This window comes from Sitodiplosis mosellana, unplaced genomic scaffold, assembly GCF_009176505.1.
Source record: "Sitodiplosis mosellana isolate CC-2019 unplaced genomic scaffold, AAFC_SMos_1.0 Smas_scaffold_6167, whole genome shotgun sequence".
In the NCBI taxonomy this organism is placed as follows: domain Eukaryota; kingdom Metazoa; phylum Arthropoda; class Insecta; order Diptera; family Cecidomyiidae; genus Sitodiplosis; species Sitodiplosis mosellana.
The window spans coordinates 221,069-248,828 of NW_022601408.1; the positions used below are offsets into that span (position 1 = coordinate 221,069).

The following is a 27,760-nucleotide window of genomic DNA, read 5'->3' on the forward strand; positions in this document are numbered from 1 at the left end:
CCTTCTACTCGTTTTTTTTAAATGCCGTCGCAAAAAGATTAAACTGTTAAAATCTATTCCAGTCTATAGAGTGAATGTGTGTATCGGTAGTCGGTCTTTGGAGTTGAAAAACTTTTCCATTTCCTTATCTGAAGAGCACAATCGTTCTGCAGGACGAGAAAAGAAAATATGCCTTTATGATATCCTTATGTACGATACACAGTTTAGTGGTTGCTGAGCTTTTAAATGGATTTTCTCTTCCCGCCATCGCCTCGTATGCAGGCACATTATGGATACGTGTATGTGCAATTGTGCCATTGTTGGGGCAGTAAGCACACTTTTTCAGATTGCATCGTCTCACATTTGGATTTTTATAGAACATCAGCACCAACTTAATGAAAGCACTCCATATGATTTCGTTCCGTGCTGTGCACGTCATGTGTATGTATATATGGTGCATTGTTTGTACCTTGCCGGCAATAAAAAGCGTAAATTCAATTTCCGCTTCAAGATTTTATATGCGAAATTAGATGTTAATTTGTAATGTAGGAAATTTAATAAAGTACCATCCAATTTTAAAGTGAAATTGAAGAAGAAAACGATGATCGTTAAAACCCACAAGAAACGATATACGGCTGGCGGACTCAACGGAAATATCTAAGATGTTGTGAACATTTTACACTCATTACGTGTTCGTACTTGAACAATTCGAGCAAATTCAATTCGTTTTCTCTTTCGTTTTCATTTTACTCCGTTGATGATTCCGTCGAACTCAAATCAGACTTACATACGAATGTACAAGTACAATTATTATCGATCTGTTTTATGAAAATTCATCATTTATTAATCTCGATATAATAATCTGTAGAGCCAATGGAATGAGACGAATGTAAATAAGTTTTGCAATTCGATGTGTGTACAAGTTCACAGTTTAGCGCTCAGTTAACAAATAAATAAGCATAAGTATCATTTAAAATTCGTACCTCAAGAATTTCGGTTTCTTTTAGGGGAACGTTTGGGATTTACGGATTATCATGTGTAAGCTATCAAAAACAATATTTTTACATGTAGATTTTGCGTTCTTTATTTTTTGTTTGCTGTTGTTCACAAATGTCATACGATTATTTCGTAACACAATATGAAAAGAAACACAATTTAAGCAACTTTTCGGTTCATTGTAATGGTTTTCAGAAGAAAAAAAACGGAAACTTTTCTCGTATTTTCTCTTGCACCAATGCAATTTTCGGATTCGGTTATACGATTTGAGATTCTCATCGCAAAATAATATCAAATGGAAGCCACTTACACTTTTCTTTTTTCTTGATTTTGTACACAATTTTTTCGTTATGTGTTATACAGCAACTTGAACGCAATAAATTCACACGAACGCAATGAAAATCTTCGAAGCACACAACATTTGCTCCTATTTGAATTTATTCACACATCATAAACGCCGAAAAGATCATAAATTAATTGTTCATCTCACTAGAAAATATATGTCACACACACATTAGAAGACTTAAAACCGCCACTCTAAGTAAGTTTATACGTATGCAGATTCGAAATATTACGAAACAAAATGTTGACAAACAAAAAAAGAGCGATCTTGTGAATTTAAACGGTGTTGTTAATCTTAACACTTCGATCCAACTGAATCTATTGGAGTGCTCGAGCTTATTGTCGAGATAGCGTACGAGTAACGGCAAAAATGACACGAATCGAAAATAATACGTCTGTTCACTGTGAGCGCAGTTCATCAACTGATTTCCTTCGCTTAGGTTTGTTTTCATTTTGTCTGTACATTTCATTACTTCTACCGTAACGTTGGCAAATGTTCTGAGCGCTCATACACAAACACGTACCCATACACACAGACCCACAGAAACATACTATAGCGCAACGGAAAATTGCAGCGAAGGCGACTTCCCTATGCACACATACACACACTCGCTTTTTCTCATACAAACACACACACACACACATACTCATACAGCCGTGTGAACAACGTCATCAGTGCCGGTACATTTTCCACGCACTCCTCCAATTGAATGGAGAATAAACGAAATGAAAACGCAAAATAACAAGTAGTAAGTGTTTTTGTCATGCATTTCTCTGAGTGCCACAATGAAACATCACAATAATATGCGACTCGGTGACACAGCAACAGCAACGATTGCATTGTGCAATCAATTTTGTGTACGCGGCGCATTCTGTGTTGATAGATTTGTTCTGAAAATTCAGTTGTAAGTTGTTCTATGTTTTGTTCAATTGAACAGCATGCATTATTTATTTTTGATATCTGCTCTTTTCGCACTCCATCTCAACTCCTCTCTGTTTCAATAGACAGAAAAAAAACTGAGCGCTGATAACAATGAAAATTTGTGAAAATACGAACAAACAAACAAAAAATCAAAGAAACAGAAAATATTATCCAATCCGACAAATGTACGCAAATCCTTTCAAATGATAGACGAATACACGAAAACATCAAACATGAATTTTAGAGGTTTTTAGAATATTTATTTGTTCAGAATTAGAAAAAATGCATTCAGCCGGTATTTTAAGAGAATAATCGCGGTTTTGAAAAAAAGCAAATAGTTTATTTCAGTATTTAAATGCAAAACCCATCAAGAAGTGAAATTATTAACAACTAAAAATATTCTCATTGGAGCAAAAAATATTCTCTTCAATACACTTCTCGCTTAAAAGAATATTATTTGTGTGTCATTTTTGCACTCGATAATCCAACTTATCAATTGAACACACCGTTTTTACCATTTCTTGTGTACAGTACAGTGTACCAAGCACCTACCCTACGACCCATAAATAACGCTAGATTTTTCGATTTTCGGCATCCGAAAATCGAAAAAAAAACTGATTTATAATGGATCAAATAATCCGGAGTGATCACAATACTTTTCTTACACGAACGACATGGTCGTGTGGAAGAGTAACATAGTGAAATTTTGTTTATTTTACTTATTTCTGAGTGTATCATATCATATCAATGGAGTAGACATTTTGGTCAACTTACACACGTTTGAATTGTTTTAGTAAAATAAAAAAAAAGAATTGATTTTCGTAAAAAAAACGTTAGTCATTGTTAAGTTTTTGGTTTTCGAAAACGAAAGTATATTTTGTGTCTGTATATCAATGCTGGGATAACCGCGAGCAAAAATCGTGAAAGCATACTTTATTTTTATTTTTTCATGTACAAAAAAAAAGAACTTACTTCAGACACCAGATACCAAATTCCATGAAAACACTCACACAAACGCACTACAGACCGAATATACATCGAAAATAGTCGGAAACAATGATATCGTTGGACAATTGAATCATGGTAGGGAAAAGCGCGCGCATCCATAGGAAATTATATGGATCTAGTGAAAAATGACAATAACACATTTTAAAAAATAAATGCACAGCCATGCGATGGAATGCATGCATACACAAGCTCTGCTCAAATTATACTTAACACATTTATTTGAGTGGATGGATGAAATCAAACCGACGAAAAAATCTACGAATTACATGCACATGAAATAAAAAAAACAGCGGCAGCGGCAGCAACAACAACCAAACCATGAATGTTTTGATCGCAATGGACGCAAGCGAGCATTGCCGTTCTTGATATAATATTTTGGTATTTTGGTCTTTCAACTAAAGCATGACACATAAAAGTGATAAATGTGAATTGTTGTTGACCTAAATAATTATATGCAAATATTTTTGTTCACTGAAAACAAATGGAAACTGAAACACAAAATAAATTCCCAAGCCAAACCCCTCCGTAAGAGTAAACCAATAGAAATGTCGCTGTATCGAAGCTTTGATCGGAATTCAAAGAGTTTATGTTACTCTTACAGCACGACATCAACGATTTAAGAGTGCATCATGGTTGCGCACGTGGTGCGTCTGACTTAATTAATTCACATTTGAATCACAAAAAAGAGCACGGAGCTAAAGTGCATATATTTTTGCCAGATTCTACGGCCAGTCGGCATGAGAGTCTGTTGCATTCAGTTTATGTTGCATATTCATGGGGTCAACAACGATAACAAACTCTTGCACCAAATTCTTTGAAACGAATAAATTTGTCGGTGGTAAGGGCCCATCCATTGCTCGGTACAATAAAAGGCGGAAAAATAACTGACACATATTAATTGCAACGGGCCATTTATAATTTATGGTGTAAAGTGCATTAAAATTGGAATTACACCATACACTTAGTGGATTCAAATGCCGGTTAATCAATTGTATGAATTTTCGTTTAATTTCTATTTCAACTACACCACTCTTAACCACTCAAGAAGCACTCTTCATCATTTAACATGCATGCAATTTATTTGCATCAACATACGTATCTCATGTCTAACACAACATATGTGCACCGATGTAAGAATGTTTCGATTTATTTCAAAGCTCAGGTAATTTATAATTGAGTCAAATACGTCTTGAACTTCGAAATTATTGAAACCTTTGAATTTTCTCTAGGAAATGCGAGAAAACAAAGTGTTCACTTATCTTGAATTTTGAAATTGTTTTTGTTGGTTTGCATGCAGGTTTTCATTTTGTTGCGGTATGGAGCTAATTTGTAAAAAAAATTGACCCTTTATCCTGAATGAAAGTATAGAATGGTTCCACTCTTTTATTTTCACTAAATTTCATATCAATTCGAAACTCTAGCACATGAAAAAATAAAAACGACAACAAAAGTGTTTGTATTCGGAGATGTATGCATATTCACAGCAAGCTTCATGTCAATTATGTGAAAATGTCAGAGAAATAGATTTGGATTATTTACAATAATTTTACTAGGCAAAGTTGAAATTTAAACAAAGTATCAGCAAAATATGTTCGAAGCCAATGTTCACAAAGGTCTATGCCCGACCAAATGCCAAAGCGCACCAAAATAATTGCAAGCATTTCAACTGGCCGAGCTGAAAAAAATTTCAGTTGTCTAAAAATACTTATCATTGGCGTCGCTGCTTGAAATTTGTTCAGAAATATTACCACATAAATGCATATTACGCCGTTCAATCGTATCATTCGAGTACGACTAATGTGCGGGAAATACCGTATTCCTCTGTTTATTCATTTCTTATTTTGGTGAATCTCCCATTAAATGAACACTCACAAATGGATAATGTAAGGGCTTTGACTTTTAAGCGGGGGATCTACAAATAAATTCTCAACATTGCACTCTAACGAACGCTGATGTTCTCAATTTGTATGAATTTTCAATGTTTAAAGTATGCACACGATCATAAATGTATCGGTCGTACTAGATTACCTGATATTTTTTGGATAGCAGCCAATTTTCAGATTTTGATGCATGAATACGGATACGAAACGGTGTAGAAAACATGAAGCCGCCCATTAGATCTGTATATTCATACATTGAGCTAGCCAAGACGTAGATATATGTATATATATCCAAACAGTATGCAAACTCTCGAAATATAATTTGCGATGCCACGGACAAAACCGGTTGCAATCGATCAACAGAAATGTTTTGAAATCAATCCAACTACCCACCGAATTTGTGGCATTCGAAACGTTCCATTCTATTCCGTTTGGTTGATTCAGTTATTTTAAAGAGATAATCCTTTTGTGCACCAATCCATTTTTTTGAATTCGTTCGTTGAACGGCAATTATCGGCGACATGAACACTTTGTTCTGGTTTCCTATCAATCTGGTAATCGGTAGAAATTAGCTTTAGCATTGCAGAAATATTTGAATTGTTCAAAAAAAAAAAAATCCAAACCTACCTACGCGAAGAAGTCATGCTTTCGTCCTTTTTGGAAATTAATCAACGTTCGATCAAACATGGAATCATAATGAATTCAGTTTAAAATCGAGAGATAATCCCAAATTAATAAGAATAAAATAATAATAATGCTTTTGACTCTCTTTTATGAAGATTATCTTTTCAACCAAATGGTTAAGGTATTCAATAAGAAAACTACGCTACAAATATACCGCGTGTATTCCCTGCGCACGCTACGTTCATACCATTTTCACGCTTACGCTTATTTCATACATAGTTTAATACAGAGTCGAAGGTATATTTAAGGCATATTTCTAGCGTGATCCGCATGCAAAGCATACGGATAGAATACGCTAAGTCAAAGTATTCTATCCGTATGCATTGCATGCGGTTCACGCTAAAAATATTCCTTAAATATACCTTCGACTCTGTATTAAACTATGTATAAGATAAGCGTAAGCGTGAAAATGGTATAAACGTAGCGTGCGCAAGGAATACACGCGGTATATTTGTAGCGTAGTTTTTTTTATTGAGTTGCATGATGTTCCATACTCACCAACGACATTCAAATATATGGCCAAACGGATTTCTCGATTCGAGCAATTGAATGGGATCATTTCCTGTCAGAATCAACCTATTTCATCTAATTTCCATGAGCCATTGCTTAGTTATTATATTGATGCCACCACGATCAACTTAATAAATTACTGAAATACTTTTTAATGTTAACATGTAATTCTTTTGTTCATATGTCTTTTTTCGAGTAAAAAAAGACAGATTCAATTGATTTAACAGCTGTTTAACAACTTTGAGAAAGGTTATTATGTTTATTCCATTTGTGTTCCCAAAACTTTCGACAAAGTTTGCGAATTATAGCGTAGTTCCAACTTCAGCGACTTGATTCAGTTATCAAAAAAAAAAAAATGTTAGATGCTCGTAAAAAGCCAACTTTTTTTTGAATTTAAGGAAAATATGAAAATGGACTGCGAAGACGAAATCAATTTATATTTGATTAGCTTTTTGTCACATTCATCAGTTCTTAAGGCAAAAGTTGGTATATATGCCATTGAAGCGAAATAAAATGTTCTCTTGCTTTGGTGTTTTTTTCACCCAAACAGTTCATCTTGATTAATGAAACTGTTGACGAGAATCAACTCAGCCTTATTGTGTATCCCGATCAACCTTATTGTTTGTACAATTTATTCTGCAATCTTTCAATGTTTTCAAGGCTGCATATCTGCTCATACTCCGAAAGATTCGATGGAAACGGAACGCGCAAACAATTTCCCATTGTTTATGTTTATGCGATGGGTTGCCGCTTGTACAAACGTCTGCATAGTTCTGAATTACTTTCTGATACACTCTATCATCTTGAAGAACGTTATCAGATCCACTTACGCATTTTTTTATTTGACTAAACAAAATGGAAAACTTGTTGAACGTTTTTCCTTATTCGTACTCCTCCGAGAGCATACTTTTATCGAACGACGTGTGTGTGTGCAGTGTGCAGTGTGCAGTGTGCAGTGTGCACACTGTATGTGGTAATTTTGTAGTCGGATTGCAAAGTTTCAGTCGGCAGTTGTCATTATTTAAATTGTTCCGTTGCTCTCTTCCTTTTCCTGGTGCGGCACAGCAAGTTTTTCACTTAAAACATTAAATCATTTACTACGTGATCCGATGATAAGCGATTAAACCTATATCACTCGCTCCTCTTAAATGTATAGAAATTCGTTCAACTTTGTGTCACTTCGCTTTCATTGCATACATGTATTCGTTGCTTATTATTCCGTTGTGTCTACTTTTGTTTCAAAGTGGATATGTTGATTGTATTGCGCTGTGTCTGCTACGTGCATTAAACATTGACACTGTGTGTGAATGCATTTTCTATTAAAATGAATGATGAAATTCATAGATGTCGGCAAAACAACGGCAGCATCCAGGGCGAGAGAGAGAGAGAGAGAGAGAGAGAGAGAGAGAAAGAGAGACGGAGATGAAGACGCGCAACGACGATACATGCTTCGTATTTGGTGCATGCAAATATTTCAAATATGTGCAAATGCAAGAGCATATCGAAGCAATTGTGTGGCGTGAGAGAAGGCGTTTAGTTGTTGGCTGGCATGGAAAATAAGAGAACGAACGAAAGCTAAGATTTGCTGAATGCAAGGATCATGGGCGCCCATCCAAGCACAATGGCACACATCTCTGCCGACTTGTCAGGAAGAGTAGATAATCGAATGAAATATAAATTATGACGCTTATGAGGTGTAATTGGTACGATAACATAAAGTTTCGTGAATAATTAATGCGAAGTGACGGTAAAAGGTGCATGCTCGGATATACATGTTTCATAATTGGATTTTATGCCGATTGACACCGTTAAAAATCACGAATAATTGCAAATTTAACTATAACTATTCGACTTGTGCACTCGGATCCTTGCTCTTGCATCCCACATACACAAAATGAGTGCGCGTTGCACGCAAATCTCCGTCTTCGTATCATGTTTTTTTTTGTGTGTCACATGTTCAAGTGCATCAAGTTTTTGGTGACATTCGCAAACGCCTTCAGACTGATGCAAAACTTTCGGGGCCACTCGATTCCTAACCTCAAACGCATCAATTTTCTTGACTTTCAACTATTTCATAATTCATTTACGATTTTCCATTAGCTTACTGCTTGCATTCATGTTGACTGAAGCATGCAATAGAATGGAAAATCTATTTATTGTGCGTGCGCCAATCCGGTTATGAGATTGACGGATGCAATGCTCTTTGTATGTATCTTAATTTTCCAAATACAATAACAACATCCATCATGCATGCATACTTAACTCGAATTATTTTATTAAGCAACATTTAATTTAAATGCTCGAACTTATTACGAATGGGATAGGATGTTCAATTCAGTGCGTTCGTCTCATCCACTTCACGTAGTCTTTCGATAGTTCGAAATCCATCATTTGGAATTTCAAGTGTTGTGTGAATAAAGGGCTCAGTGCCATCAAATTTCTGATAATCGATTTATTCCGTTGAAGTTACAAATGTGTTTATATTGGAGAAAAAATGATATGATTAACATATGATTTAAAATTACCGAAAAGTTTAGTGTTCTTAAACAAATAAGTCAATACTAAAGTCATCTGAATAACGGAAATGATAAACATATTTCAAAGTCCACAACCGTTTTATTGTTGAAAATTAGGTTCAATACACGCGTTTATTGTTCCTTCGGTTTTCAAAACGCATATTTTTCCACAAGTCAACAATAAACCTAGTTAAATTGGAACTAATCTGCTCATTGTGCAACAGTATAGTTATCAAATGATTATTCTTCAATAGTTTGATATGGTATTTTGGGTGGACCAATTTGTTGATTAAGCAGAGATTTTGGTAATAGAGGCACACACATTTGCTTCTCCCATCACATTTGTTTTCATCAACGCATACACATAACTTTAATAATAGAAGAATCCCCCAAAAGCAATACATTTTGTTACCAATACCAAATTCTGTTTATTCCTCAAAGATTTTCATTGAAAAACACCTGTATTCGAATTATATTAAATTAATGAAATTGGTCATTGTATTCGATCAATATGCGTTGTCGAAAGAGTTTTTCGTTTTTGATAGCTTACGACAATGAAGCTACTTGATTGAATGAAATATGTGAAGTTCTCATGCAAAACAATGGTGAGAGCTCTCTGTGAGGCAGCACAGCTAAAAATACGTCAATCCACATGGACAATAAAGACGTTCAGTTAACAGAGAGCATTAGCAAATACCGCAGAAATTTGAAAAAAAAAAATTAATGTAAAGTTAATGTTTCCCTTCATTAGTTCTGAAATTCAGAACTTCTGACTCAAATCGGGATTAAAATAAAACACAAACTAGGGTCCAATGAAATCACTATAATGAAAATGCTTTGGCTAGTTTTTTTTTTTAATAAATAGGAGTGTTTCTCCTACTATTTGCCAACTATTCATGTTGTCTAAATATATTCTATTCATATAATGCCACACCTTATTATCACCCGCTAGTTTACCTAACATGCACATAATGATCCCGTATATTTTCCGCTACAAGAAAAAAAAACAAAATCTTTTTCTGCTCGTTAAACGGGCACGGTGCGTTGTTTCTATTAAATAGCCTAAATCAAACTAGTCGTGCTTGAAAATCGTATCATGAAATCAAAGCGTGTGTCTGTCTGTTTCCGTTGTGCACTTAGCGAAAATTTATGTTATGACGAATAACCACAATTTATAATTACGTAAAACAAATGCGCCTAATTTCGAATAAATTAAGGACTTTTTTCGGTGGTTAAGGACGCGTGTATCGTGCACACCGCCGTATCTATGCCAACGTTGGTAAATTTGAACCAGCTTCTATCAAATTAATCACTCACGAACAACTCGCAAATTTGACATCGCATCCACATTTATTCACAATCCGAAATGAATGCGTCAAACAGCGGGAGCAGCAGCAGGACAAAAACGCAAATCAAAAATTTATATTGCGCTTAATTGCTACGTTAACACACGACTGCGTAATGTAATTACTTTCATAGGTGTAAAACTTTATTATTAGAGTGAAGAAGCTGACACCGAAACCGTCGTTGAACAGCCGCACAAACCGTAAGACGATGACAGAGCCTGATCTATGCATTGGCTTTTTATGGGTAAATCTATAGATGAAATTAAGTTGTTTTTCATCGTTTAAATGACGAATGAAAAAGAGAGAGAGAGAGAGAGAGAAAAAACTAGCGATGAAGTTGCCAACGAAATGATGCATTTCAAGTCGGTCTTGTTTGACAGATTAATTTAAAAATTCATTGAATGTAAGATTTGTTTACAATTTCGACCGAATAGAGAAGGTATATGCGCTAGTCTTATTACGACATTCATCTAAACTGAGACGAAAAAAAAATATAAACGCAATGGCTGAGACTAATAAGCAACTGATGTGTTGACGAAATGCTTATGGTATTTGGCAATTTCGGAGTCTGGAATGTGAGACGAGTGCAAAAATGCCGTGCATAGCGCATGCTCTGAAATTTTTCCTCTGATAAATTGTGAATGCTGTCACATCACATGTTCATCAACGATCTTCTTGTTCAAAAATTGAAACATACACATTAATACGAAAACACGTGATTCACTGAAGAAATTCTAGTTATTGCAGAATCAGAAAGAAGAATTGAATCACCAATCAGTTGAAAATCAATTATATGGAATGATATTTTCACATGAAACTTACTGAAAGAAAGACTGAAATTTAAAAATTTGAAATAAAATGGTCAAAAGGTGTTTTATACCACGATAATGACACCCTATGTGAACAAAAAGAAACTGCTTCTATCCTTTAAATGGGGCACCCAGTGGCTGTGCGAGAGCGCTTTTACATTTGTTATAAACATAGCATGGATACAATATACAGAAGCTTTCACATAAAACGTACCAGCTTCAGAAGAAATTTGATATAACGTCACAGCTCAATGGAATACAGACGTTTGAGGCGAGAGCAAGCGTGAGCTGTTTATATAGATTGGCTCCACCTTCAAGATTCTTATTTGTCATCGGCGTGCAGAACGCAAAAAAAAAGAAGAAAAATGAAAACATCCAAACGAACACCAGCAACGAAAGAAAAATCATGGGAACGAAATCAAATGAATGGAACAGCAACAATGGAACAGACGACCAACAAAACTGACGCAGTACACAAAGGAAAGCGAAATGTAGGTTTTCCGTTTTATATACACGCAATTTATTTGATAACTGATAAGACACATTCAGCAGAGAGGAAAAAAAATGCGAAAAAGGCGAACACCAGGAGTGTATGGCATAACAAGTGTTTGTATTGCTCACCACTAATTTTCGTTCGTTTCGCTTCCATCAAAAACATCTACTTTGTTCGTGGGAACAGAACCTTCGATTTATTTTTTCTGGCTTGAATATTGTCTAAAAAATGTAAAAAACGTCTGAAAAACGTCGTATTCATTTCGAATCTAAAGAAATCATTTAGTTGAGAACTTTACATACTGTCATTATCAATCGAGTTCTCTATACATTTTGTTTGTCTTTTTCTTGTTCTTGTTCTAAGAAGCAAGCTTGAATCAGTTTGATATAGCAAAGGCAGCAAGATGTATGTATGTAGAATCAGTACACAAGAATCATTGATTTTCATGTCACAGGTATCTAAGAGTAGACGATGTAGATGATTTTTGCAATTTCTCTACGAAATTTTTACATTTCTTCAGTCGATTTTCAAATTCTTCCTAACGAATTCTTAGATGATTTTTACACACACAAAAATATGGGCATTTTTTAGGCGTTTTTATGTGTTCTTTAGACGATTTTTTCAACTCTTGTGACAAATTCTACAAAAAAAAAATTGGAAATTCAAATTAGATGGTTTTATCAATTCTTTAGACGATTTTCACCCAAAAAAATATGTACACCTTTTAGAAGATTTTCGTATTTTTTTTGACGATTATCATAATTTCTTCAGATTCAAAATGAGTTATTTTTTTAGACGATTTTTACATTTCTTTTTAGAGGATTTTACAAATTTTTTAAACGAAAACATTTCTTCCTAATTTTGACTCTGTTTTTTACAGATTGAAAGCATTAAGGAATCAATTCGTAAATCTCAGTATACTTTAAGCTATCTATGCAAATTTATTACATTATCTAGCTTAATTCATCATTTTTATATTGACCAATGTTTTTTTTTTTTGAATCATACTAAAATTTAGAAATTTCAAAAGATATCGATAACCTTCTATGAGCGTAGAATTTTTTTAAAATGTTTCACACATAGGTATTTCTTTTACATTTGACGCAAATTTTTACAGTGTTCAATCTTTTTTTGATAAAATGAAAACAAATCATTGTTTCTTTTTTGTGCTGGCTAATTCCACTGTTTTATATATCTAAAATGATGCTTACTTTTCAAGGACCATTGAATGAACGGTTTTTAAATTTTCCGTTTTGATTAAAAAAAATCGTACGTAGAATTTTTAACGCCACTGTATCTTTGAAATGGTCTTCGTAGATGGGAATCTAAAAATAGACCAGCTTTCCCGAAAACACTCCCGCTTTTCGGCATCTTTTATTACCTTCTAGAGCACCGCACTTTCAAAGACCATACACACCAAAATTTCGGAGGGGAATGAGTAATCTAGAAACAGTGCGAAATAGCGGTTTCAACTGTTTTTGGATGAATTTACACTAATTTTAGGGGAAAATGTGTTATTGCTTATGCGAATGCTCAAGTGGCTACTATTCATATACGTGTCAATACATAGACACGCACTGGTCACCAATTCTGTGCAGTTTTATGTATTGAACGAGTTGCTGTGTGCAAAATTTACAATACATACAACTGCACAGGCTTGGTGACCAGTGCGTGTCTATGTATTGACACGTATATGAATAGTAGCCACTTGAGCATTCGCATAAGCAATAACACATATTTCCCTAAAATTAGTGTAAATTCATCCAAAAATAGTTGAAACCGCTATTTTGCACTGTATCTAGATTAGTCATTCCCCTCCGAAAACTTACAGTGTACTAGTCGAAATTTTGGAAAGATCAAAGAAATTATTTGCTTCCATTTTATTTCAAAACAATCAATGAGTCCGATGTTGTTGGCTCACCCTGTAGTTATTTCTGAATAATTTTTATGATCTACTTCAATTCATATTGAAAGGCTTGTAATTTCTGAAATTTGGCATTCACCCATCGAGAAAATAATAAAAACGCACTCTCGAAAAGACAAATGATATCCGTTCATTTTGGCCGCTCTCTCTTTTTCTCTGTCTCTCTTTATGGGTCTGTGTGTGAGTGTTTTAAACAATATCGAATGAGAATGTGTCTGGGAAATCCATACGCAACGGCTTGGCAGCACACAGGTGTTTCTCACTCATTAAAATCCTGATTTGGTTGTTGAGCTCTTGCATTTCCCACATCTGACTTTTAAACATTGCTCTTATTATACAAATCACATCAATTACAATGTATTCGTGAAAATGAGGGAGCATTTGTGCGAAGTAAATGGGACGCGTAATAAAAAAATGTCGCTATCATTTCAGTTAAAATACCACAAAAACCAAATTAACTAGGCACGGCGTCGGGTTTTTGCGTTTCGCTGCGAGAGTTCTACGCTTTTCCAATTATGATGTAAACGATATCAGTGAGTCAATGTGCTCATTGACTGTAAGGCCGTACAGTTGTCGTCGGCATATGCGTTGATTTTTAAGCTATCGAAAGTATTCCCTTTCTTTTTACTCTCTGTTCATCGTTTGGTTTCTGCGTGTGACGTGCAATTGAACGATGATGACTTTAAGCATGCAAAGCAGAAGGAAATTTTATTTATTTGCTTATTAATTGCTCGGTATAAAATCGTCGACCGTCATGTTTAACATCTATTTAGCAGCTGATACGCTTAAATGGCAATTTGTTTACGCTTATTCGTGACCTCGTGAATAGAAGAATGCCGCTCACAATGAAATATGCAAGACGCTGTTGTGTACTTACTTATTTCACCAAAATTCGTTGGTCTAATGAATGACGGCGTTTTGGAGTTATGAGTAACGTTAACTCGGAGTCTATTTACAAAATGTCGTTCACAATTAAAAGCGAATGCGGTGCGAAAAAAGGATTTTCAAACTGACAAGGAAAAGAATTAACTCCCCGTTGAGCGTTTTAAATCAATTACTTATAGCAGCACCACAAATTGTGGTTTACCGGTAAGTGAGTGAAATTAAAACTGAGTCGATATATCTCGCAGTTGAAGCAGCCACATTCTGCCAGAATCATCCAACACACTTCAGTACTTCAATAAACTCCATTCTTCACTTAATTTTGGTTTATGGGTTCGTGCGAGCGCGAAATACCTTACCGGTCTTATTTTCCACTGTTTCGCTCCTCTTTTGCACCCTTTTAATTAATTTTAATTCAACATTTTATTATTTTCGATGTAAAGTACGTGTTTTAGTTTCGTCAAGTTTCGGATTCGGTTCGGTTTCGACAAACTCAACACAAAAAGTTGAAAGAAGGCAAAGACCTTCCGACTTCGTATTTCATTGCATTGGAAGTAGAGAACTAAACTGAGAAATTAATTACAACCGTGGAAGTGATAAAACAGAAAAGCTAAATAAAAATGTTCAAATAGACCACAAATTTTTACACTCAGCATTTCCATTTTGAAAGTATATCGTTGGAACGTTCACCGTTTGGTGGCGATGATGGCAAGCGGAAATGTGTTCCGTTCTCCCTTCCCCTTCTTCTCTTTTCTTCTATTTCAACGTTAAGGTGCAAAATCATTTCATTTGGTGTGCGTCAGAATTGATGCCTTCGTAAATAAAAGTGGAAGCACGGTGGAGACAGCAGAAAATTAAGCTTTTTATAGAGAGCCAAATGTTTTGAATTATTTTCTGCAACAGCATGTTCAATACACAAATACAGTCGACAATGTGCAATAGCCCAAAAAACGATCGAAACAGTGAAGACAGAGTCTTTCATTACATTCTCCAATAGTGAATTGTCTCCAAGTGCTTAAAGCATTAGTCGACATCAACATTGGCATCGACAATTGAGCAGAGCAGAGCAATGGTTGAGTCTGGAGAAACGGCCATATTAAAAGCGCTGCAAATAAAATCGATCGCTGTATGGGCTTGTGTATGTATGTGCAGCATTCACATTAATTCCAATCGAATTTAATGAACAAGAAAGATTTTATATAAATCACCAACAAGAGCTGCGAGTACGGAGCAATTCTCAAGCTTGTCGTACTTTGCCGCACTTCAGACTCTTTATTTGCTATTTACTGGGGAGAGAGAGAGAGAAGGAGTGTGAGTGTGTGTGTGTGTGTGTGTGTTTGTTGATTATACGGGAAGATCTAGTGAGATGGAAGTAATAGGTAACGAAACTAAGAAGCGAGTACAGATTTGTGTGTAAAATGCATTCTTTTTTATAATTGTATGAAGTGAACGCGTACTGCAAACGCGGAAAAAGCACAGTCAACGATGTTAAATGTGGACACTGAAGGAACAGCGGAAAATAAAACATAAATTTCAAAATTCAATTAAAATGTTATTCACCGAAAAGTGAACAGCACTAAAAAAGTATTCGGTCGTGTTTTCAATGTTCAATGCCCAATACCCTCGAATGTCACCCACTCCATCCGTGTTTCATGTGCTCGTCCGCCACCATTGACTTGACGCGTATAATTTATATTGTTCACAAACACTATAATCTTTGTCGTTTGTACGCAATTTGCTTCAGTCAGTCGTTTTTCTTCTTTTTTTACATTCGAACCGGTTGAATCGCATTTGATTTGCAATTTTGGTTTTTTTTTTTTCATTTTCATTTGGATCGCATGAAATGATAAACAAACAGCTCTTGCATAATCTTAATCAAATCTATTAAAATGTGCTTGTCAGACGATGAGACATTTGTATGGGCGGTGTTTGTGTGCATGTGTACAGTGCTAGCACATCAAATAGTCAAAAACACAAAGACGCAATAAACGATCATTGCAGAAGCATTAAATAATTTACAATATGACAAGCAATCTGCCGTGATTACCTGAATATTGGTCTCGTCATGTCTCGTCCGTATTGTTTTAATATGCTACGTTACGTTACACTATGCTTGAATCTAAGACGACATTCTGTTATTTAATTGGCAAATCGTCTATTTTCTGTCGCATCCATTAAGAGAATCCAATTAATGCGGTTGCATTGTTGGATGGTTTGGCTTTACTAATCGTTCAATCAACTAGCCAGGGTGACTTTTTCATTCATTCATTCAATTCATAAACACAGGACAAATGGACAATACACACGTATGCAGCCACATTTTAGAGATTGTTGCGAATAATCAATAAATTGAATTGTCTGTTTGAATTATATCAAATTATTATTATGGATTGATGAATTCACATTGAGATTATGTGTAACATATATGGGGAAATTGAGACACTCATGTTGCATGTTGTCATTTGGCCCATTTCGAATGCAATTCGGAAAGCTTTGTGTTGAAAACGAAAAAGAAAATCGACTGAAATGATTTTGCAATTTCATCGACAAATAACAACACAAGCTCCTTGAATGTTTCAATTCATTGTTAAAAAAATTCACTTGCAAATTGGTTCTTGCTACGACAACTCAAACACTTTAACTGAAACTACATCGATTTCGGTTAAATAATTCATTTCGTTGTATGTAACATTGGTTTCATTTTAACCTACCATGTGTTTCAATTTATGTTCGAACTAACAACGGAATGCATCGCAATCACATACATGAAATCGATCTTCATTTATGTGATTCATTACAACAAATAGGACAGCTATTGAATCGTTTGCCGTAGATTTGAATTATCAACAGCAATTGTTTCAAACTACAAATTCAAGAGTCATATGATTTGGATGAGACTATTTGCAGCAAGAGAAATGAATATAGTGAATTTTTAAAATTGAACATATTTTCTATTTTTGTGGAATGTGTTTTATCTCTGAAGAGTCAAAAAGGTATGACTACCTCTGAATCGAAATGCACCAATTATTATCACACTATTCAATTGAACAATATTCAAACAAAAAAAAATTAGATTGATGAACATCGCATTCCATTTCACAGGATCAGGAATCATAAAATACAGAATGGACTGCAATCGAAGACTGTATCAAATTTTTCAAATTTTTACGAAGCACGGTATATGATTTCAGAGCAATAAATCCATTTTAATTGTTCTTCTTGAAAAGTTTCGTGCATAAAAGGTTCATTTGCGTCAAATTTGCATATTCTAAGTTTGCATTTGGCAATAATCGCAATTAATTCATAAATAATTTCCGCTTTACCTGAACGATTCTACAGCTGCCGGCCATAAATCACACAGACATCGCCACACATCGGTTGGCACTGAAGCGCATCTTGTGTGATGCATGCTCATATTTCTGATTTAAAAACCAAACATTTCGTACGTAACAATGAATAATTGTGCATAAATCTTGAATGACTTCTCTCACTTCACATTCAAAATGCCGACACATTTGGGGCAGACGCAAATGAATGTGGATGAAAAAAAACAGCGTTTGGTGTGTGTTATGTTGGTGGTGGAGGTGATGCTGCTGTTGTTGCTGTTGCGTTCATGAGTGGAAAAGTTGTTTTAACCAAAATTGGCCCAACATGGTTTTGATTTATTTTCACGTGCAAATAACTCAGATAGAGGCCACACCAAGCCAAGTAAACATGAAGTAAATGTATCTTATATTTATCACAAGACAAACTGTGTTGGATTTTAGATGGCTCGCATTCGTACTCTAACCGCACACTTAAGTAAATGCCTTTTGCATTATATTGCATTCGAAGCGAAGCAGCTGCCTTGATGGTGCTCTCGTATGGATGGACCTATTATGCGAGCAATATGTATAAAACAAATCCATCGAGACGCTCGAAAGAAAACCAATGGCAAGTGGTTGTGTCGGTGATGCGAAATGGGCAATATATGTGAACAAATGAATTTGGATGTTTGGTCGGCGTGTCCGTAATCCAGCATGCGTTTTCACACTGCCAATCTGTGCATCTTCCATTCGAATGCTTGTTTCAAAATTGATTGGTGTGTGTGTGTGTGTATGTGTGTGGGCTGCATATGATATGGATGAGAGGGAGATGTAACATTCATTCACCAAGAGCAATATCATTCTTAAATAATGGTTTGTTGATTACAACAGCAAATAATTCAAACCTCCGCCAAACGTGCAATTAAAACGCTTAAATCAGGAACAAAGACCCGATAAAATTTATATCGGTTATTTTAATCTTTAACATCTTACCCAATGTAAGCATTTGCGCGTATCAGTTATGTTGCGGTCGGGGTTGAGCGGTTTTCGAATCAATGGCCATTGAAAACATTCACGGCTCCCTCTCTCCCACTCTCTCCCGTTCCATTTGGCTGTACTTCTTGGCTTGAAGCAAATCGACACCAAACTCACAATAGCATGGTCGGGATTTGCCAAGAATGAAGTCATTTCTCAGCCAGCGATTAAAGCATTCATTTTCTACAAGATTTATGGTGAATCTCGGCCTTACTTTTTCTCGTTTCATCACCATAAAAAGGATGCGCACAAAGGACCGCATCTTTGCACATAATAAATGTTAAAGGTTTAATCTTTAATGTGTAATTTGTATTTTATCTCGCATTCAAAATTATACAACTATGATTAATTGTGTATCTAATTAAATTCATTCGTTTTTACAATGCTATTTCTATAACGGACGATCCTCAAATTTGGTTTTTTGTTGTTATTGTTTTTTTTTTTTCATTGCTGAAGTTTGCGAAGAAAGAGCGTTAAATGAGGGGAGCTTATAAAAACACGTTTCCTTTGATATTATCACACATTAAAGTGTTAGAAACCACTTAAACGTTATGCGAATCATATTTTATCCTCCAATGTATCGTTTGGACACTGTTTTTCTAATTACTTTGGATCAATTATCTGAGCAATTTGTAAAAAAATGACTTTCTTCTACGTATATTAGCTCGGTTTAATAACTACCAGTTTCAGCATGAAAGCATTCGCAAAAACTGGGCACATATACGTGCACATATACATGTATATGCAAGCCAAATTTCACAAACATTTCGTCTACAAACCAACACCGGTTCCGGTAAACTTCACAATGAAATCACTAATCACTTTGGATTGCGTCAAATGAATGATGAAAACATTAGAGTTTACTTTGAAACTCAAAGTAGCTTTTTGAGTATACACATACATATACGAGAAAAAAATCACTGAAATTCAATATATAAATAATTTTCCATTATTCTTTTCAAAATGAAATTCAAACACATCGCCAACAATGTTTCACAATCGACAATGGTAAATGCAATCCGACAATCAAATCATCAAGCACTCGAGAGACAAAGGTGAGAGGATGGAAAGCGAATAAGGGAAGAACGAAACATCTCAACATTCTTACAGTCGAGGCAAAATGACTCTTGAGCCAGACAATGTCATTATACGGTTATTTGTATGAGTTCGGTTTGTATATTTGCTACATTGCATTCCGACATATCACAAGCTCAAACAATGGCTAAGAGTTGAGTACATATTTGAAAACCGATTTTCGTTGCATGAAGAAAGTCCTTAGGAAACCCAAACACAGTTCAATTGGAGGGAGCAAATGGAATACCAAATATTGTCCATGTGTTTTTTTTTTTCGTCAAACCCTTCTTCACAGTTCGATAGAGTAACAAAAATGCCATGAAACATAATCCAACCCATATAATAGTCCTGAACCTGGTTCTTAACCACATAAAATTTCGGTGTGGCGAAACCAATAAAGTGTCACACATTGAAATGTTCACAGAAACTCTATAGCAAACGCTTGAAGGAAAGAAAAGAAAAACGAAATAGAACTTTTCCCAACAATTTGCTTGCTCACTATACATCACCATAGTCTGATGCAAACAACATTTTTTTTAATTCGTCAAAATTTCATAGAATAATCAATGCTTCTGCATGAAAAACTCATCAAGTTTGGTCAAAGAACAACCAATGATTGCCAATTATGTGTCATCAAATACGATTATGATATCGATTTCAATGATGGCAGCACATTTTTTTGTGATTCTCTCTTCCATTTTGGGGTCTGCAATATGAGTACCATTCGATTTCTTTTCCCGATACTCTACTTCGTCGGTTGCATTGTTGCTGCTGGCGCTGCTTCTTCTCCCCTTCACATTCCATTAAACTTGGATTATTTTCAATAGTTTTTTTTTCTGTCGCCAGCTTAAGCATACTTTGTCTTTGTTCTCTGCCACTCTCACCAAAAACTCGACCAAAAACTCAACCAAAAAAATTGTAAAAGACTTTCACTTCAACATAAGAAAGCTGATTTCGAATTTTCCAATAGAAAATTTCCATCCAATAGACAAGCTTATAAAAATTAATTCTACAGGGTGTATACTGTACATGGTACAGCCATCACATGCGATGTATGAGATTCGGTGCACACATTTTTACCTTTAATGTATCGATATGACGCAAATAAGATGGTAGAGTTTTCTTCAGTAAATAGTACGGAAGGAGCGTTGCAATTGTGCATATCGATTTAAAAGTAAGAGTTAGAGAAAAGATTAGCGCTCTTAGACCACCGTAAACCGCTTGAAGATATTCCAGCTCAAGGAATTCGGTTGGATTTGAATAAATACCATTTTCGACACATTACTAATTTTTAATGGAATTCCGTTTTTTAGCACTACATGAAATGTAGAGCTACTAAACCGGTTTTCTTTTCTTACTACTTTTTGAGTACTGAAACAACTTATGGTGAATTTGAATTTTATTCTCATATTTTTTATTTAATTTAAAACAGTGGCAGTAACGACAAATAAGTGCATAACATTTCGAAGCGCCAATCAAATTTTTATGATAAAATGTTTTTTTTTAAATAAACTTTTTTCAAGCTTTTTTCGTACAGTATTTTCTGGGTCTTGAATAGAATTAAAGTGACTTTAGATCTATGCTCATATCATTTGTATGATTTTAACCAAAGGCAGTATATTTCAAAAAAGAAATAAAACAAAGATCTTGTAATTCATTTTTGAAATAACTGCGATTTTTTTCTCTGTACTTTGTTGCAAATAAAGATATTATTTCAAAGTTATTTTTATGAAATACATTTCATGTAGTGCGCCAAAAAATAGTTTGTTGTGAAACAACAAAATAGAATAAGTAACTATAATCTAATGTTTTTGTCTAAAATCGAATGTATGGCATATACATCCCCGCTAATCGTGAGATATATTCTCCAAATTTCAGTGCATTTCATCAACATCAAAGGAATAGTGTCCAGTGGGAAAGTTGTATGATGTCAAGATTAAAAATTCGGCTGTATACTTCGACCCACAGAATCATGGTGCATCACTCATATGGATAAGAAGTTTGAAAAATTAAATATTTTTAGCCATCTGGAATGATTTGACTTTGAAATTAAAATGCCAGTAGTTCGATCTAGGGTGGTGCTGACGACATGTACTCTACAAATTCCAAACATATAATTTTATAGAAAGATTTAAAATCGGTATATCACGGTTGCTGAAATCAATGTATGTATATAAAAGAAAGGAACACGTCCAAACCACATAAATGGTGATTGTATTGAGTTTTTTTTTTCTTCTCACTTTTCTCTACTTTCAATATTATAACGGGTTGCATTTTACTTGAGCAAATAAAGAGTATGATGGAAGGAGCCGAAGAATGCATTCGGTGATAAGGGGGACAAAAACACAAAACGGGACCGTGGAAATCTTTCGATGAATTTATTTACAATTCTTTTTGTGCAGTTGTGAATTACAAATGGAAATTTGTAATGCTGTTGTAGCGATGAGTTTGGGAGACTGCATCTTGTATTGTAACCGCTTGCTGATTCGGATGCTTATGTTTATGTTGGATTCAAAATCTACCCGAAACCAAAACCGTACACCGACACCAAAGTGACAGAGAAAGCGAAAGAAATAGCTGGGGAAGTGCGAAAGCGTACAGCCGAAGCGACAAAACCAATAGCAAACAATTCACGTTATCACCGTACAAACACCGTACATTGCCTGTGAACAAATAAATATTTATGGCCAACGTGTAACTTCGGATTCATGTTCAACTACAAATCGTCTGGATTTAAAGCGAGCGTGTGTTTGCGGTTGAGAAATTATGGTAAGTCGTAAGTGCTTGTAGTTTTTATTCATATCTTTCTCTTTTTTCTTTCATTTCTTTTCGCTCCTCTTTTCTTTTTTCCCATACATTCTGGTGGTTCTTTTTGGAGCTTTGAATCTTTGCCGTTGTATTACATGTGCAATTGTGCATTGCATCGTGCATATCCTAGAGTGTGACTTTAGATTTACGACACAAATCGATAGCGTTCGCCGAGCTGATGTATTTCCATTTTTCAAATAGAAAGAAAAAAATTGAATGCACATACTTAAGAAATCGAATTCATTGGCCTCTCGCATCACGAGTGGTTTGTTCGTGTTGCTACAAATATATTGCAGCGTCAAAAGCCAAATTAAATACCACTAAAAATAAATAAGTCGATAAAGATTTGCGAAAATTGAAGCCATTCAAAATCAAAGTGGCGGCAAGGATGGACAAGAGAGCGAAAAAAAACCACTTCCGCAAGAGATCCGGATCGAAATTGAATTTGACACTTAATATTCCATCCTATTAAGCGTTTTTCCAATAATAATCCTTTAATGACTTTCGAAGGATTCTTTTCAGTAGATGCCATAAATAGCGTTCTTTATTGATAGATTAAATTCGTGTAAATTGAAAACTGATGTTCAACTCTCTTATTTTCCGCACTTTTTTCGCTCAGATTTTCTTCTCTTCTTTTTTTCTCTCCCCTTACCAAAATTGGCGACTGTGGGAAAAGAAACGGTCTTTGAATAAGTGAGGACATAACCAATATCATCGAAAATTGAATAAGTGTCGAATGGGCGCTGTGCTTCAGATGTGATAGCGATTAAGAATTCCGTTGCCGGTCGATCTGCAGGCGTTGTTGTTTTTGTTATTGTTGCTACTTTGGCCCGCGCTGCCAGAGACACGGTGACAGCGACGATGCTTGCAAGTTTTCATCTTCTTTCTGTCATCAGCTTAGTTTTTTGTTTGACGCTCATGAATTTCTATATGATGAATTAACAGTTTGGGGGCATTTTCCATCAGTGACGGTGTGAGAAAGTAAGTCGGTACATTCATAATCCACTTTTTACTTGTCATGCCCGTAGGCATTTGAAAATGTATACACGTTATCGTAGCCGTATAGTCTCTCTCCCACTCTCTGTTTCTCTGTGTGTGTTGGCATGTCTATGGTGTCTTCACCATAGCCTTATTTGAAAAAGGGATAAGCCCATTTCGACATAAATGTTGCATTAGTGTATTACTTGTTTGGTATGGATGATGAAAAATGTGTACCCCGATAGTTGAGATATCGTAGACCAAATCGCATGAAGTGCTTTACTGACATTATCAACGACTCTATCAATCCATTATCTGTTTTTCAGAGGACTTCCAATAAATTTGCGTGCGAAACGCTCTTGTCTTTTCTCCATAAACTAAAATAGAATCGAATGGTATCATACCGCGCCGTACTGAATACGAGGGAAGCATTTTGTCCAAAGCTTTTGATTTAACTTAACGATATTTAGTTCAACAGAGTAATAAAATCCAGTTGTAGTTGAAAATCGGTGCCATTTCAAATGACCGTACCGAAAAAAGTTTGATCGTCTTTACCGGATCATATAAATTAAACCTCTATTAATTAAAGTCTAATGAAAGAGGTGCACACTGCAAACTGCAGACGGCAAAAACAGATACAACGGATTGAGGAATTTATTTTGGAATCGATAATACGATATGCGTGGATCAATCTGTAGAGCACATTCTAAACGGCAAATGGAGCATAATTCATTGGCGGTGTTCAAACAAGATATTCGACTTTATGCCCAGCACACACACACACACACACACACACACACACACACACACACACATACATACATACATAGAATACTATTTTGCAATCGGGGAAAACCATGATATTAAGGCTCTAAATAGATTGGAATTTGAACATTGATCGGGCATATTCAAAATAATAACGAGTCGATACTTGTATTGGAAAACATGCACACTTGATTGAAATTCCATTCAATTTAATTTCATTTGTGACACCATCAAGTTTTAATCAGGAAGCCTTTCAATTATTCGCAGTTGGCTCTTCCAATTGATTACTGTATAGCAGTGACAAAATATTGAACAAAATCAATGGGATTGTTTGCACTGTAGTCAGAGACGCTTCTCATGTCGCTACTAGTTTATGTATTGCTGTTGGCATTTACGTACCGGTTCAGCCTCGATGTTCGGTGTTCATGTATTCGCCGGTGTCAGAATTTATTATCGTTCAGCCGAAAGCTTTCGTATAGAGAGCGCATTGACTTGTTAAATTCCAAATGTGGAACGTGCATATGTTGTTTTTCCATGGATGAAACACGGTAGCTTGAAACGGATGCAACATTAAAGGGCGACTTGCACAGATATCTGTTGCTCGTCGTTAAGGATTTACATTTTGAATCTAGAGATTTGAAGATACGTGATGGCTACCATTTTGGCCGTAGCTATAGTATTTAGCATTTTTGGTTTTGGTCGACTTCATCATTTCACACTTCATTAAAATGGAGATTTTTCTTTCTGCTACAAGTGACTGCATTCCATTTCATTTCCCACATTATCATCAAACCGGATCGTGGAGTTTGGTCAAATATTCAAATGAAATTTATTACAACGTAAAATAGAGCATTAGACTTTCGATGATTTGAAACCTGTTTTTCTCACTATGATTCGATAATTGAATGCTCTAGAACACGAACGACTCATCGTGTTTGTCGCAGGTTATAAATAAAACCAAGCAGAGATTTATGACAGACATTTTACGAATTTCAACTTCTAATTAATTTCATGCAGTATCTGTACTGCCAATGATAATGACTCAATGCTGTTTAATCATTTTTATGTTTACAATAAAGAGAAGTGAAATGAAAAGAGAAAAACTTGCAGCTGTTAAATATGGAGAAATAGCGCAGAAAAATGCAAAATTGTTAACAGAAATAACTTGAAGGACTTATCCTTGACCGAACTTCCATTTTAATGCATAACTAACTCAATTCTCGTTTCCTTTGCATTTGCATTTGAGCGAATAACTTTGTTTGTTATACAGTCATTCGAAAGTTTTACTTTGATTTCTTGATTCTTCATCTGGATAGGTTCTGTGAGCGAAATATGTTTTTACTTAATTAAGTGCATTATATATTCATTACAGCAAAAGCGAATGGTTATCAGATTGTGTGGATTCTTTGTGTGTGTGTGTGTGTGTGTGTGTGTTTTTCCTACTCTTTGATTCAGTGTTCCCGTTCCTTGTGTCCTTCGTTCAGATTTCAATTTTTTCCCTTGAAGCACATCAATGTTGCATTTTTGTTGTTCTCACTTTGTCTTCGCATTGAAGGGATGATTGCATTGAACAAGTGAGTCGATGTTTTTTCGCTTTGATTTCGTGCCTTTTGCTCATTCCCCTTTCGCGCGCGCGTTCATTTACATAAATTTGTTCGCTGTGTATCTGATTTTTAATGAATTTCAAAGTGCTCGCGTACGTACATATTTTATTCGGCGCAACAAAAAAAAAACCAGAACAAAGACGAAAAAAATGGAAGTTATACGGTTGTGTATTTGCTATGAAACAGATTTATGGCTATTTTCTATTTTGTGTCTGTAATAAAAATCGTTGCTTGCAGTGTATGACGAGTATGTGGCAGAATGAGAGGGAGTGTGTATGTGTAGACTTGCAGTTTGTTTCCATGTTTACTTTTATTTATTTGCCTTTATTTCATACAAACGTTTCTTTCTGCGATGTTCCTCTTTCTGCCTATGCAATGGGTAGTTGTTTTTCTCCCTCTCTGTCTCGATCCACACTCTGCCGAATGGAAAAAAGACAAGCTCAAAACGAAACAAAGAAAAAAATGAAAGAAAAAAATGTGGAGAATTGCCAACAATAACCGCAACAATGGAAACGACACGACGGCCAACCAAGAAAAGGAAAAGGAACAGACTTTGATAAATTAATGATGCAAATAAGAATGCAAATTACTTTTAGCAATATCGCAAATACTGAAGTCTGAAGTGTTTTGCGTCCGATGTGCAATGGGGCTGCGGTCTGAATTAGTTTGTACTTAGCGCAAATCATTAAGTCGTTCGCAATTCTATAGAAAAAAAACACTGTGCATGGCATATAAATGCCCCGTACAACTTTTGACACATACTCGCCAGCCATTCGCGCCATTATGCTTTCTCAACCGGTTTGCAATCGTCCTGATCGCCTTTGTTCGAATTTTGTTGCGATGTATGTTGGCCATTTTTTTTTATTCGTGCCGCGTCTCAAATAGATCATGAATTGAAATTCTATCTTATGGAGACGCAGCACTAAACAATCAAGTGACACAATTTAAATGGACATTTTAAATGTCTGCGCAACAAACGGTTGACGTTTCATTTCACGCTGCCTGACATCGAAAGGAAATGAAGAAGTATGCCGATGCGATGTGTGCTGGAATTAAACTCAACTTTATGCTCGAATTATGTGGAAAAGAAATAAAGTAGGCCTGAGACAAAGCAACCGAGAATTGAAATGAAACGTTACACATCGGAAATGTATTTATTGTAAGTGAATATGCCACAGCTCCGATATATGTTCGTGCAAGGATATTCAATAAGTTTTCCGCTGAAATGTTCAACTATGTTCATATCTATGGGTGAGATTGAGAGTGGAGTATGTTTTTTCTTCGATTTATATTTTTGAAAAGGCGAGTATATTTTCTGATGATTCTGTTGGCGTTAAAGTAGAGTATGTTGTAGTACCGTCTAGCCTCCGCGGTCTTCATGGTTTTCGCGCAACTGATAAAAGATAACAACATGATGTCTTCGGCAAAGTTGTAGTACTCGAGGTCTTCTATAACTAAGCTGAAGACAATTATCTCTTATCTCTTATCAGTTGCGCGCAAATCGCGCACATAAAAAAGCAAATTTTATATGGAACTTTTTTTTTCTTATCCTTTTTCGCGCTTTTCGCGGAACTGATAAGAGATAAGAGATAACTGACTTTAGCAATGTTATAGAAAACTACGAGTGCTACAACTTTGCCGAAAACACCAAGTTGTTATCTCTTATCAGTTCCGCGGAAACCGTGAAAAACCGCGAGGACCCGCTAAAAACGAACATACTCGCTTTTAACCATTTTTAAGTCGACAGAAACTTGCTTTTCTCTTTCGTAACAAAGTCAATGAAACATACACTACTCTCAATCTCACCCATAGATATATGGCATTTGAATGCATTTTATTTTGTGCACCAAATTTTCAATACGTTTTTACTCGACGCTCTCTCTCTCTCTTTCTCTTTCTC

The 27,760-nt window shown here is 35.4% G+C and overlaps 1 protein-coding gene across 6 annotated transcripts in view; it reads right to left on the bottom strand.

Moving 5' to 3' along the window:
• LOC129575563 (probable cyclin-dependent serine/threonine-protein kinase DDB_G0292550) overlaps positions 1-27,760 on the bottom strand; it is a 115,908-nt gene that overhangs the window by 17,193 nt on the left and 70,955 nt on the right. Inside the window, exons 1-2 of one of the 6 annotated variants that reach the window (XM_055459364.1) lie at positions 1,286-1,741; positions 963-1,022 (exon numbers count right to left, since the gene is read on the bottom strand). The exons of 1 other annotated variant lie outside the window; for it this stretch is intronic. The gene's annotated coding sequence lies outside the window, so the exon portion shown is untranslated. Of the gene's footprint in view, positions 1-962; positions 1,756-10,154; positions 10,490-27,760 lie in introns of those variants that run through there. 4 more of the 6 variants (XM_055459362.1, XM_055459365.1, XM_055459363.1 and 1 more) reach the window with 4 other exon arrangements.